We start from the raw sequence: 12,636 nt of genomic DNA on the forward strand, positions 1-12,636 counted from the left end.
CTTCACTGCAGCTTGTGGCAAAGCTGGATCTGTAACCCAAGAAGTGAGGCCGGGGATCAAACCTGCCTCTTCACAGACATTGTATTGGGTTCTTAACCCACTGAACCACAACGGGAACTCTCTGAGAGAGATTTTGAATAAGAAATGAGGTGTAGGAAATAATATCTATGAAGTACTGGAAAGAAGAACTCGGAAAAAGCAAGAGGCAGACTTGAAAACATCCTTCCTGGATACGGGTGGCTGAGAGGACCCACTTACAATGGGTACGAGTAAACCACATAATTACTTGCCAAATTCCAATAAAGGTGTTGTGTGCTGGACATTGTTCTGGATGCTTGATTCCTTGGGAGACCTCTGGGAGGCGGGGCTTCCTTTTCAAAGATGGGTCATAGTCACCACTTCACAGGTGAGAAAACTGGGGCACAGAATAAAGCACCCATCACCTGGCATGTGATGGAGGTGGGGTTCAACTCAGGGACACCTTGCACCCCCCCCACCCCGCACCCTCAGCCATATGGTCTATTGCTTCTCCACCAAAAGCATGGTTGTTCTCACCCCGTGGTTCTGCTGATACCACACAACTGCCTTGTTCTACTTCTGCAGATGGATTGTGTATGTACAGCTGATAAAACCACGTTTTCAGCTGACAGCCTGCAGAGCAGAGGCATCGGCATCACAGTGAGGAGAAAAGAACGCTGGGCCAGGAGTCTGGAAATCCAAGCTTTAGTCTGCCTCTGTCACCCCAGACCTCTGCCAATGTTTGGTCCCATTTACGTCTTTGGGTTTCATTAACCCCGTTAGGAGCTCCCTGGTGGCTCAGCCAGTTAAGGGTCCAGTGTTGTCACTGCTCTGGCTCCGGTTACTGCTGAGACTCAGGTTGATCCCCGGGAATTTCCATCTCTGCAGGTGAAGCCACTGATGAGTGGATGAAAAAGCACATTCCTTCCAAATGTAGTTTTTAAAGAGTGGTGGTGACCACGAAACCCAGCCTTCGTCAAGCTGGATTTTTTTTTTTAATTTTTTTCTATCAAGTTGGATTTTCGATAGTCCTTTTATAAACTTGGGAAATCATTCCTCTATAAAATAGTGGAGTCCATCTAAAATCTCTTAGGACTGGTGTGCTATGCATTCACCAGCTCACTCCAATGTAAAGTCACTGGAAATGCATTGACTGTAGGCTGCTGATTTCCAGAGACCCGCGGCAGAAAACTCTCCTCTTTCAAAGGGCACAGGGGCCCCTCTGGCCCATTGAGAGGCTACATATGCTGTTAGAACAGTGAAGCTGAGTTAACTGTCAGTAGAGGAAGGTGTCGGGAGATGTTTCGAATCATTATAGTTATAGGCGCACCCTGTACTACTTGGCTTCCAAGCTGTTTGCTTTCTTTTTTTAGCCCGTGCGTTAAAGAAATTAATTCAATTAAATGCACAGCGTAGTAGTGGAGAGAATAGCTTCGAGATTAGGTAACAGACGTTTTAGGTCAGCTCTTTAGGGGCACTGTGACACTGGGCAAGTCATTTAAATGCAAGAACATGCCTTTCTCCTCTACACTCAGGATAAAAATAATACCAGGTAGATATTTTCAAGTAGAAAGACATCTAAACAAATGCCGGAGTTCGGCATCTGGCGTGGTAAGTTTGCCATCGACCCCCGCTAGAAACACCTCGTTATATTTTTTATGGCTCCACCCTCCAAGAATGATCAGAAGCACCTCCGTTAGCCAGACCCTCAGCCTGGGCATTCTAGAACTTTCATTCTGACACTGCCTCCCGCCCCCCAGAATATTTTGGGAGTTGATGTTGTTGCTTGCTCTCCAAGACGTCAATCATAAAGGGTTATTATTTTGGACCAAAAGTGTCTCTCTCTCTCTCTCTCTTTTTTTTCTGCATGTGTGTGTTTGTGTGTGTGGCTGAGCCTATGGCACATGGAAATTCCCCAGGCCAGGGATTGAACCTGCGCCACAGCTGTAACCAGAGCCACGGCAGTGACAACACTGGATCCTTAATCCACTCAACCACAAGGAACTCCCTCTCTTTAATACTCTTATTTCAGCTCAGTCTACCTCTTGAGGTAACAAATTCTATTTGTTCAATGTATAAATTAAAGTAACACAATTTCGTTGAATTTATAGAAACAGAAGGACCACCAATAAAAAATGTTTTTCATAATCGAGGAAGAATCTTTTAAATATTGCAAAAGAAATTAGTGTATGTTTGGACCTAAGAAGTAGACATTTGACCAAAGAAGTTTAAATAATAAAGACATTTGTTGCTCGTGTAACTTGGAACCAAGGTCTCGGGCAGGGCGTCAGCACAGTTCTGTTTCGTCATAATTCTCTAATCACTTCCCTCATCAGGATTTTGACTTTGTCATCAGGCTCACGGTCTAAAGCCCTTAGCAAAAACCTGGGCATTATTCATCTTCATTTACATTCACCATAGAATGCTTCCCATGGCTTTGTTTTAAAGGCACTGAAGAAACTTCACGTTAATTGCACTAAGTGAGTTTGTCATTCTTGGTGACTTTCTGGTTCACGTGGGCCCAGCCCAATCACAAGACAGGAGACTCTGATTAAGACAAAGCCGAAACAACTTTCTGAGAAAGTGTCAGTTCCCCAAATTGCATCGCTGCTGGGTATGTGGGGTTGCTTATAAAGAATGGTAGAATCTTAAACACCGCAAGCGCCAAACTTTTATTTCCGTGTTCTCGATGGCAGTCTTTATGCGAAGTTCCCACTTTCCACGTCGTGAAACGGACACACTGATCAGAATTTAGCCTCTCTTTTTTTCCGTATGATCATATAGGGGTTATTATCCAGAGAAACCCCTGACAGCTACTATTCAGGTGGGCAGATGGGTTTGCTCTTCAGCTAACTGGTCCCTGCTTCTCTTTGCATTTTATGGCTGCTCTTCTGAACACTTTGTCTCCTCGGTTGGTTACTGCAGTGCCGACCATGGAAGTTCTTGTGTCGGATGACCGTCCCTTCCCAACTTGACCTGGCTGGAAGGAGAAATAACACCTCTCATCATGGATCCCACTTAACCGACTCTGGCATGGATGGATGGTCCCATTTCCTGCATTAAATACATTATCTGATACCCTCACAACATTGAATATATAGCTAGTGGGTCTTGCTGTGTAAGACCTGTGCCATTTTCCTCTCTCTGGTTGAGTTGTAAGCTTACTAAGGCTCAGTGGTGTTTGTTCCCAAACCTGTTTATGTCAGTTGTAGTTGTGACTGTATTACGTAAAAACTTGAAATCCGAGAAAAGCAAAAGCCAAGAAAAACAGGCTAACAATCAAATGAACTGTTTTTATACGGTTAAAAGAAAATCACCAAAAACGTTTTGTGGCTGACTTAGCCATGGGAGAGACAACTGCGAAAGAGGGAAGAAAAATGACAAAATGAGAAAAGATTTCGTCAGATTTTGCAGGGACTTTTAAGGTCTTGTGTGACCTTAAGCCTCTCAAACTGCAAAGTGTAGAATATGGGTTAGAAAGGCAGTCTCTGCGAGAAAGTGATGGCAACGTCCACTCAGCAGGTCCACTCACAAGGAAAAGACCTTGGCTGTGTACCAAAAGCTTGGGGAATGAATGTACAATGACGTACTTGAAGTTAAAACCAAATGTTAAAAGTACATATCCTTTTGTGTAATTACCCTCCTTAACCAACTTCTTCTGTTAACTGACCAACTCCACGTCAGGCAAGAAGGCTTTTATGATCTACTGGAAGGATGAAACAGTGGAGCTATGGGCACGTGCGTGGCTGGGGGGAGCAGCTGCTGGGTTACGGGAATAAGAGTGCGAAATCCTCCCCCAGAGCAGAAAGACAAGGTCGAAAGTTAACCACAAATCATGCACATGTCTATTGGTTACTTTGGAGTAACTATGCCCCAAAGAAAGTTGACACATTGAAAAGCGCTTCTTTGGACAGTGGGACTGTAAATATTGGTGGGGAGGGGGTTAAACAGAGAAGTGATATTTGTGTTATATACATATGCTCAGCCTGATTTTTTAATGGTGTGAACATTTTACTCTTATAAAAATATTAACTAGGAACACCAACTAGTCCTGAGTTTGCTTTTTGTTTTGTCTTGATTCTTTTTGGCTGCTCCCAGGGCATATGGAAGTTCCTGGGCCAGGAACTGAATCTGAGTGGCAGCTGCCACCTATGCTACAGCTGTAGCAACGTCAAGTCCTTAACCTGCTGTGCCTCAGTGGGAACTCCTGATTTCTCTTTTATACGCCTTACCAGACTTATAAATCATCACTCTGTAGGCTCTATCCAGGTAACCCAGTGTTTTACTGGACCTGCAGAGTACTTTTTAAATGAAAGATTTATATTTGAGATACTTATAGATTTACATGCTGTTGTAGAAATAGTACAGAAATCTCACGTATGCTTTACCCAGATTCTCCCAAGGGGATGCACAACTGTGTGCATCAATATGATCAGGGTGTGGACAGGCATCCAGTCAAGACGCAGAACACTTCTCTTGCAAAAAGACCCCTCCTGCTGTTCTTCTAGAGTCCACCCACTTCCCTTCCAATCCTAGCCCTCCTTCAGCTTGGCCAACCATCAGCCCGTTCCCTATTTCTGTAGTCTTGTTATTTGAAGTGTTATATGAATGGAATCACACAGGACGTAACCTTTTGAAATTGCTTTTTTTTCATTTAGCATTACTCTCAGAAGTTACATGCAGGTTGTTGTCTATATCAAGAGTTCCTTCTTTTTTTTTTTTTTTCTTTTTTTCTTTTGATGGCTACACGTGTGGCACAGAGAAGTTCCCAGGCTAGGGGCTGAATTGGAGCTGCAACTGCTAGCCTACACCACAGCTCACAGCAACACAAGATCCTTAACCCACCGAGCGAGGCCACGGATGGAACCTACACCCTCATGGTTACTAACTGGGCTCCTTACTGCTGAACCACAATGGGAACTCCAATCATTCATTCTTTTTTATTGCTGAGGACTAGTTGATTGCATGGATGTACCATGATTTGTTTAATTATTCACCTCCTGAAACACATTTGAATGGTTGCTAGATTTTGGCTATTATGAATAAAGTTGGAATGAATGTTCATTTTGTGGAAAGATAAGTCTTCATGGCCCTGGAATAAATGCTCAAGAGAACAATTGCTAAGTCGTATGGTAACTGCATGTTTAGCTTTTAAGAAATTGCCAAACTGCACCATTTTATACACAACGAGAAACATATTGGAGATCCAGGTTCCCTCCGTCCACCCTAGCATTTGGTATTGTCATTACTTTTCATTTTTGCCATTCTGATAGATTTGTAGTGCTATCTCCTTGTTTTAATTTGCGTTTTCTTGATGGCTAAGGATGTTGAATATCTTTAAATGTGCTTATTTGTCAAGTACATACCCATTTTGATGACTTGTCTTTTGCCCATGTCTAATTGGATTATCATTAGCTTTTTCATATTGCGTTTGAGGGTCCTTTGCCAGATACATGATTTGCAAGTATTTTCTCCAAATCTGCAACTTGTCTTTTCATCCTCTTAACACTGTCTTGCAGGGAACAAAAGCTTTTAATTTAGATCGACCCCAAGATATCAAATTTTCCTTTTATGGATGACAAAGTTAAGTATCAAGTCTAAACATTAGCCCTAGCTCCTGAAGATTTTCTCTTACATTTTTTTTTTTTTTTGGAAAATTTCTTCTAAATTTGCATTTACATTTAATTCCCCTATCCATTTTGAATTAATCATGTAAGGTGTCATACTTAGGTTGAACAGTACCTGTGATTGAGTCCCAGCACCATTTGTTGAAAAGGCTATGCTCCATTGAATTACAAAATCAGTTGGGCATATTTTCATAGGACTATTTCTGGGTTCTCTGTTATGTTCCATTGATCTATGTGTCTTTCTTTCTGCAAATACCTCACAGCCTTGGTTACTGTAGCTATATAGTAAGTCTTAAAATTGAGTTGTCTGAGTCTTCCCACTTTATCCTCTTTAAAACTCTTTTAGAAATTCTAGTTCCTTTGTCTCTCATATAAGTTTTAGAATACTCTTATTTATATCTACAAAAAATCTTATTTATGTCTACAAAAAAAATCTTGCCTGGATTTTTTAAGTATAGCATTAGGCTTGTAAATCTATCTGTGGACAATTGGCATCTTTCCTATGAAGAGTCTGCCAATACATGAACACAAACGTCTCTCCGTTTATTTAGATTTTCTTTGATTTCTTTCAACATACAAGTCCTGTGCAGGTTTCGTTAGATTTATAACCAAGCATTTCATTTTTTGAGTAACTGTAAATGGTTTTACACTTTTAACTTCATTGTCCACATATACATTGCTACTACCTAGAAACCTACTTGATTTTTAAATATTTATTTTATATCCTGTGACCTTGATGAACATACATTTTAGTCTAAGAATTTTTTGCTAGATTCCTTAGAATTTTATACAAATAGAGTTATGTCATCTGCAAATGGGGCATTTTTTTTTCTTTCATGTTATATGTGCTTGTTATTTCCTTTTCTTGCCTTATTGCACTGGCTAGAACTTCCAGCTATATGATGAATTAGAGTCAAAGAAAAGCAGACATTCTTGTTACTAATCTTAGGGGAAAGTATTCAATCACCATTAAAATTATAGTGTTAACTATATGGTATTTTTTTTTTTTTAGATATGCTTCATCAAGTTAAGGAAGGCTGCTCTATTCCTATATTTTCAGAGACTTTTTATCATTATAAGCATCAAATTTTGTCAGATGCTTATTTGACATAGCGTTTTTAAAATCAATTTCAGATAATTCTGTTATCTCTACCAACTTGTTGTTGGCATTAATTGATTGTCTTTTTAAATTTAGTTTGAAATTTTTCTGGTCCTTAGTTGTTTGACGAGTGGTTTTCAGTTGAAATGTGGACTCTTTAGATTGTATTTTAAGTCTCTGGATATTAAACCTTAAGCTTTTGCTGGCTCCCACTGACACTCATTCTGAAGGAGAAGAAGGCTACCCTGTCACTGCCAGGGAGGATGTGTGAATCCAGATTCTCCACCCAGGCTGATATCCAAGGTGGAAATTCCTTGTTATTGCTGAGTAGACTGACAACTCCAACTTGGCATATCATCTCCAATGAATGCCACGGTAGAGTGGCCTTCTCCTGGGTGACAGGGACAGTCCTCACTTCCTACTAGGCTTCCTGTGACACCACACTGCAGCAGGGAGGAGAAGGGTTGCCTCATTACTTCCAGGGGAGGTTGGATGTCCAAGATCCCCAGGTGGTGTCCACCGATACAACTGGGCTGAATGGAGCTCGTTGTTAATTGGTTGGGATGAAAGTCCTAGCTCCCTACTTGGGCCTCTCTAATCCCATCCTGTCAAAGGTTTTAAGGTAAATTTTTAGGTCTCATTAAGCCAAAATCTTAGGCTCCCCACTTGGCTGTAGCTGGCATGGGTTGGAGTAGGGCTATAGTTTTTTTCTGTGGTGCTTTACTGGATGGAATAGAGAAGTCATTGTCTAAAAGCTTTCTGACTTGCTAGGCTGCCCCTTCCCTGGTTCTTTGGTTGGAAACAGCAAGGTGTGTTGGTTCTTTTGTCTGTGTCTGATGCTGTTTCCAGGTTGCCAGATTCTTTAGCTCCAAGTCTGAGCTATGTGAGATATATGAGACATCATGAGATATATGAGAACAAGAAAACCCTGGGAACTGCCCACCATATTGTTCCTCTCATCCTAAGGTCCTGATAGGTCTGCCTTCTTTCTACCTCTAAAAATCTTTCTAGGTTTGTTTTATTAAAAAGATACAGGGTTTTTTATTTTATGATTTTTATTTTTTTTCTATTATAGTTACAGGGTTTTAGCTCTACTTAATGGTAGGAAGAAGGAAAGATATGTTCAGATATGGAACTCTGCTCTCCTGAACAGTGTTTTAAATTCTTCTTAGTACTCCTAAATCTAGATTGCTCCACTAGACCCATCCTCTGAGCTCTAGCAGGTGAATTCACCTTTCTGAACGGTTTCACTTGGAGATCCCATGACAAACCTAAATTCAGCATGAATATATGGGCTCCTTCCCCTGTTGCTCAATATCCCTCCTTCAAAATAGCTCCATCCTTATCACTATCACCACATGGCTATCCAAGCCAGAAAAGAGAAACCATTCCTCCATGCCTTTCTTTTCCTCACCTGCCGTGTCTTAGTCATCCAGATACTTAGTTCACGCTGGCCTTGCTCACTCATTACTTCTGTGGATATCTCTTTATTCAGGCTCCAGTAACACTTAAAATTTATAACGTGCAAAAATGGACAATTCATATCGTCTTTTTTCTAATCATGCTTCTCTTCCTTATTGAATTTTAGTTCATGTGTCCCTCCTTTTCCTATTATCTACAGTTAAAATTTTCACATTTTCTACTCGAGTTTGCCCCATGTCCAAATTTTCAAATTGTATCAATTCTGTAGTGCTGACACCTCTTCCACAGGCACCTTCCTATTTATTTCCTCTGTCATCATCCAATGCCTAAGTTGCAGAGGAACTGTGTTTAGGTCTAGGTCTTCATCCCTTCTATAGTACTGTATTATATTGTAATATATCACCTAGATTATTGCAGTTATAATAGCTGGTCTCTCCTCCAGTCTTTGGCAATCCTTCAGGTAAAGTGCCTGCGGAATTCTCCTGAAGCACTCTTTCTTAACTTAGTTCTCCTGTTTCCAGACCTTCGATGACTCTATTGCCCGTCCAAATCGCGTTCAGATCTTTTGGTTGGAGGTTCAAGGTCCTCCACACTCCCTTCTTTTATTCGGAGTTTCTCTTCTGAGTTTTGTTTATTTCTCTGCCCTGGACCTGGTATGTCCCCCGCGGCAACCCCAGGCAGGTTACGAATGATCCGCTCAGCCTGCACCACGGCGGCACAGAGCGTGTTGTTTGGTTTATTACTTCTGGCCTTTGCTGCATGAAATGTGAGGTGAAGGAGGGACGAGAATATAACAAAGCAAAGATGAGTGATGTGAGAAGGTGTGGATGAAAAAAATGAACTCCGTGTCGAAGCGATCCTCGTGTAAACAAGAGTGCGGGGTAATTATTAACCACAAGGAGAGGCGGGAACTGCAGGCTCCCAGTGAGCCTCGCATGTGACTTCAAAGATAGGAACACATCAGCGGGCAATAAATATTTATAAAATGAGACGTAGGTATTCAGACCATTAGCCTGCCACATACTCCTTCCACACCATGAAATATGAAGCTTAAATCATGGTAAAGACAGACAGAACAAATAATAAAGGACCTAAATTTAGACCTGGGTAACTGTGCAGGTTTACTTTAAAATACGGTTCTACACACACAGCCATTATGGACAAAACGGGCCCCCCAAATGGCCCCACTGTTTTTCCTTCATTTCCCTTTGTTTTTACTTTGTTTTCTCCCTCTCACCTCAAAGTATCTTTTCTTTCGTCTTATCGCACTTTATCATACCCATTATGACTAGAGACATTTGTGCCTCGTCAAGTCATGTGATTCATTTGTTAAAATAAAGGAAAGTGGTCCTTGAGGCTGATTTTATCCAAACCAAATTCTCAAACTTTCTTCAAAGTCTGTGCTAAGTGATTCTCAGCGAAGTGTCCAATGCAGTCTTCTTCCTCCACTGAGCTTCCTAGAAATTCATCCGTCACAATCATGAAATGATAAGCTTCTGGAGTGAATGTAGGCTCTTGGGTTAACAGAAGGGCTTGGGTGAGGTTCAGAGCTTATTGGACATTCTGGCCTTTCTAACTCCTTACTGAGTTAGAAAAAAAACTAAAACTAAAACCTAAATGTCCCACTTCTTTTTTTTTTTTTTTTTTCTTTCCGCTTTGAGTCAGTAGGAAGCAACAAGCTAATGAGGCAAACCAGTCAAGAGCCTAAAGATGAGCCAAAGCAGCTAAGATGTTTAGGGAGCTATAGTGCTGTTTCTTCCAAAAGAAAGGAGTTTCTTTTCCAGGACCTTCAAACACTCCACCTTTGAGGCGTGACTGTGGTGAAGGGGGGTCCTGGAGTCTGGGCTCTGCCCAACACTACTATTTATTGATTTATTTTTGCTTTTTAGGGCCACACCTGTGGCATATGGATGTTCCCAAGCTAGGGTGTGGAATCATAGCTCCAGCTATCAGCCTGCACCACAGGTTATGGCAATGCTGGATCCCTCACCCACTGAGCGAGGCTGGGGATTGAACCTGCATCCGCATGGATACTAGTCAGATTCGTTTCCACTGTGCCACAGCCAGAACCCCACCCTATCACTTAAATGAGGATTTCTATGCATAGATGTATGGAATAAGCCAGCATAATCTCCAGGAAAATAAGTACACAGTTCTGAGTTAGGTAATACAAGATTGAGTCTCATGTAAATGACCTTGATAAATTTATGTGAAATTTCTGGGTTTTAGTTCTCTCTCTCTCGCTCTCTCTCTTTCACACACACACACACACACACACACACACACACACACACACACACACACGAATTAGTAACTGGATCACCATATGCTGTATAGAAAATTGACAGAACACTGTAAATCAGCTGCAATGAAAAAAAATGTTGTATGATAAAATAAAATAAAATACGTAAAGCTTCTCAAAAACTTAAAAAAAATTAGAATGATATTGGGTTCTGTGGTTTTGTGAGAATTAATTAAGGAAGCTCTCGGCACACTTTGCTTTTTGGCTGAAGCAACAACGTGATCGAGTTCCCCGGGCCGTGGATCACACCCACACCACATCAGCGACCCAAGCCTCTGCAGTGACATTCAGGATCCTTAACCCGCTGCACCACACGGGAACTCCTCTGCACAATTTTGACTACTGTCGTTGCAGCATAAACAATAGGGGACTTCCTGACAAAGCGAGTCTATTGATGAGAAGGACAAATTCAAAACCCTGGTTTGTGTGTTCTGTCACTTCTTACGGTGCTTTCATTCAAGAAATTCATTATCAGGCAGTTGAAAACATTTTCTCTTCTCCCACTTCACTGCATCCTTTCAACTGCCTGGTGCTTCTAGGTAACAGAATTATGATCCTTCCCCTGTGACTGAAGCAAAATCTTACCTATACAGAAAAGCTCTGCCTAAAACTCTGCTGTATTTTGTTTAGAGCTAAGCCGAGAACCTTCTTTAGACCGTAGAGATAGTGGCTAAATTCCATAGGATCACAAACTGTACTGGCAAATTCCTTTTCAGTTGAACAAGAGGGATTAAGAAATTAACCCTTGTAGCCCTCATTTGACATTCACTGGGTACAATCTGTCCACATCCACAGTGAATCCTTGTAAAATCCTTGAAAAAGGAGGATATTGACGATGAATGGGATTAAAAGCTGTTCTTTCTGTCATTCTCTTCCCTGCTCTACTTTATGCCTCATTATTAATTGACAAAAGCACAGATTAAAGCAGGAGAGGGTTAAAGAACTGGGGCTGTAGCTTGCCTGGCAGAGGAGGGAGGTGGGTGGGGAAGGACCGGAGGAGCCTGTGATACCTGGTTCTGAATTCTGCCTTTGTCCCTCCCTGACTCTGTGACCTTGGTCCTGACATTGACCTCACGGGGACTCAGTTTCCTTATCTACAAGATGCTGATGAGGTTGAAGAGGAGATAACTGCTTCCTAGGACGCTGAGGACGTTAAACAGAGCGGTGTTGGAGAATTGCGAGCACACTGTAAGTTGTAATAAACACTCAATAAACATGTTCACTTTCTTTCCTCCCACATATTTCCTCCAGGATATCTTTCTTGGGCTGAACTCAATATGCCAAATCTTATTGTGGTGGAATTTTACAAAGCATGGCCTTCTTCCTTACGAAGTGGGATTTTAACTAGATGAGCCATTTGGCCGACGGAAGGATTGGTGGTGACCACTGCCTGCAAGAGTGTCTTTAACCTCATTTTTGAGGTTTCTAGAGCATTGACGAGCTTTTGGAAAGAGGGTTCATCTAGTTTGTTGCTTTCTTCTAAAAAAAATCCTTATTAACAAAATTTGTGAAGACTGCTAGTTTATCCTAGAGAAGATTCAAGAATGGGCAAAATAGATCCACTGACAATCTGACCTGAAATCCATGGAGCTGAACTCAAGAGGCCTTCTGGTAAGAAACAAAATGTGTCATGGGCTATAATGGTTACTTTTTTTCATATTCTGTTAGAGAGGAAAAGGACGTGTCCTATCTCTGGAATAGCCAACAACATAGTAAGACAGGGATAGCTGAAAATCAAAATAAAAAGTACCTTTATGGAAAATGTTTCATGTCCCAAAATATCCACTGAGGTTTATAACAAGCATATATCTAGAAGGCACCCCAACCTTCTAGAATCCAAGATTTTTAAAGATGTGGAAAAAAGAAAAAAAAAAAAGCCATCAATTCTTGCTTCCAATGGGTGAAAATTTCAATTTACCTCTAGGGTACACGGATTTTTTTTTTTAATGTCTTTTTGCCTTTTCTGGGGCTGCTCCTGTGGCATATGGAGGTTCCCAGGCTAGGGGTCCAATCGGAGCTGTAGCCACCAGCCTACGCCAGAGCCACAGCAGCGTGGGATCCGAGCCGCGTCTGCAATCTACACCACAGCTCACGGCAACGCCGGATCCTTAACCCACTGAGCAAGGGCAGGGATCAAACCTACAACCTCATGGTTCCTAGTTGGATTC

Source organism: Sus scrofa, chromosome 18 (genome assembly GCF_000003025.6).
Source record: "Sus scrofa isolate TJ Tabasco breed Duroc chromosome 18, Sscrofa11.1, whole genome shotgun sequence".
Lineage (NCBI taxonomy): Eukaryota > Metazoa > Chordata > Mammalia > Artiodactyla > Suidae > Sus > Sus scrofa.